Genomic DNA, 3,083 nt, shown 5'->3' with positions numbered 1-3,083 from the left:
GCTTTTCTGGTCAATGTTTTTTGGATTTAGCTGAAGAAAATGTTGCCAGTCAACTAATGAGATGTATCTGTAATTAGAGAGCTCAGAATCACAAACTGAGGCTGTTTAAAGCTTGGAGGAACAAAAATAAAGACAGAGCAGGTAACTCTATGTGCAAGGAATTTCTACATTCGTAATTTTTTTTCTTTGACGAGAGTGCAGAGGAAGTCTCAGTAAGAGTTCATTAGAAAAACCGCCCTTACAGGTTGTGTCTCCATGGATAATTTGCGTATAATACTACAGAAGGGAAGGAGTCATGAAACAAATAAGGGTAAGAAGGATCTTTTAATACTTCCAACCTACCTGCAAGCACTGGGAGTATTCACTATGGATAAGATACTGCAGTTTTACAGGCAATGGTGAAGGATACGTTCTCTTGTGACCATGGTCAGGCTTGTGATAACATCAAAGACACCACTCTCATCATGTTGTCACACAGAGTTCCTAAAGATGTGCATTACAACTCCTAAGAGGAGTGTGCAGGGTGTGTGAGCTCCTGCTCATTCTCTAGCTGAGAGAGATAACTTGACTACAGGATGCAGTATAGTGTATCCTGTGAAAAAAAATGGATACTATTTTCTCTAGGCTCAAAATCTCCACTTGAGGCGATAGACTGCCCTGCATGCTCTGTATGCTTCCACTAATTACTCCCTGCAAGATCTGGACAGGTAAATTGCTCACAACCAAACATGGAATGAAAGTGTAACTTCCCAACAGAATGACTTACAAAGATTATTCTAAATTGGCATGTCCTAAACACTCCCTTTCAAGGGAAAAGAGATTTGCAGAGCAAAGTACAAGGGGAAACCCATATAACCTCTTTTTCCTGACTTTTTCTGTGCCTCTCATCTTTATCACTGCTATGCAGAGAATTTTATGATTTTGGCTTTTTTTTAACTGTAAGCTTCCTGCTAAGACTAAGGTATATGAAGATAGCAGGTGAACTACGACAATGTCTTCAAAATTCATATATTTGATATTGTTAAAGCTATTCCTAGATGCTTTCAGTACTACTGATTTCATAAGTTGTATTCTCTTTATTCATTATGGGCAATTCTTGCTTCAATTTTATCTTCTGTTGGATATTTTGTTCCTATTTTTAACAGTATATATATGCCTAGAGGAAAAAAGAGTACAAGGGGTTTTGGCAGATTTCTTGAAATGAATAGTAACCCTTCATGATACATTGCTACCTTTTGTGAAGAATTTAGGCTAAAGTTGATACAATTTACTTTCTTAGACTCTGAAAAGGAACACTCTAACAATACTGTTTAATTAATAATGGGGTTATGGATAACGAATGCATATTTAGCTTCATTTTAAGGATCTTAATATTTGAAAGTCTCTAGAATAATTTTCTTGCTAGATTGTCAAAATGTGGCCTTTAATCTACGACTATTCCCTAAAATGGTACCACTAACATGGAAAGAAAAATCCAGCTGAAAAAACATTAATATTTATGAGCAATCTATTGGGCAAACACTACAGGAAATTGGTATCACTGAATGTATTTGTACCATGCATGTGACCCAACCTTTTTCCACCCACAGTTAGTCAAAGAACAGAAAAAAAATCTGAATTCAATTTCTATTGTATCTATTTACAGTATCTATATCTTGGTCAGTCTTAAGACAACATAGAAGGAAGTTCCACTAATAGAAAATTCATGTGATTTTTGGAAGCAGCAGAGTTTGTATGAATTTCTGAAGCAATACTGATTTTAGTGGAAGCAGACCCCTGCAGGAAGCGCTTGAAAATTTTGCCCTCATGTTCTTGGATAGGAACGGGTATATAAATTCCCTCTGCTTGCACTAATATCTCCAAAGAAAATGCAATTTATCTATTGCTTTGACTTGTATTAACTCATGATATTGGTGAAAAGATGACAGAGTGCTAATAATATTGTATTTTTACAGATAAACACATAGAAGAAAAATGGATGATAAAAGAGAATTCAGTTCAAAGGAAAAGACATGCTGACTTTGATGTTTCCCACAGGTGCAGATCCATTTACCACGATGGGCCTTTCTGAAGGGTTTTTTCTTATTTATGCTTCCAACATTAGGATATCTTTTTAGTTGAAACCATTCAGATTAGCATACTGAATCTTGACATTGTTTTAATATCTATTTAGCAAGAACAGGATTCTCTGATCAATTGGTATAGCTAGTGATCCTTTTATCCATGTCTACCTGGGACAAGTTCAGCAATTTTAAGGGGTATAACTTACCCACAATTTGTTCATGTGCAGATCAGAGAAGTTGAAGTTCATTTATACACATACATAAAAAAATGTTTATATATGAATATACACATATGTGTCAGTATACATATACTTGTTCACATATCAGTGGATCGGGGGGGGGGGAAGCTCAGAAAACAGTAAGAAAGAGGTGGGAAAAGTGCACATTTAAACCTCCACCATCCCTTAGAAACATGCATAACTCTATCTCTTTGATAAAAGAATCCTTAGGCCTTCATGTACATGCATTACACCAAGTAAACCCCATATCTCACAGACTATCAGGACAAATGTACTTTTGTACTTTTGGGCTTTCCTTGATTGCTCACACAGTTTAAAACAGCCTCTGGGCTGCAGGTAGCCTGTCCCATTTGGGACAATAAGGAAAAACCTTCAGTTTGTGAGTGTGCTGGAGGGTACATACACATGGAGTCTGGACAGATCACAGCTGTGAAGTTCCTGTCCCCAAAGGCATATGCCTCACTAGGCAGTGTGATCCATGTTCTACCACTCATGTTCTCCATGTCCTCCATTCCTTATTTACAAGAACCCTTGCCACAGACTGGGGGAACTTTTCAACAAGGAGGCTGGGAGCTATCTGTGCAGGGAGGGAAGAGACAGTACTCCAGGAGACAGGTACAAGGGGGCCCATGCATGACAGTGAGCTGAAACATGACCCTGTGGATGAAAGGAGGACACCACAAGTACAAAAAAAGACTGTTTTCCTCATGTCCTTGAGGAGAATGGTACAAAAGCTGGTGTGGTTGCAGAGCTGAAGGTTTTCTCTCAGTACAGAGCACCA

This window comes from Agelaius tricolor, unplaced genomic scaffold (genome assembly GCF_023055355.1).
Source record: "Agelaius tricolor isolate 1412-34295 unplaced genomic scaffold, bAgeTri1.0.p SCAF_7, whole genome shotgun sequence".
Lineage (NCBI taxonomy): Eukaryota > Metazoa > Chordata > Aves > Passeriformes > Icteridae > Agelaius > Agelaius tricolor.
Note: the sequence above shows the minus strand (reverse complement) of the source record.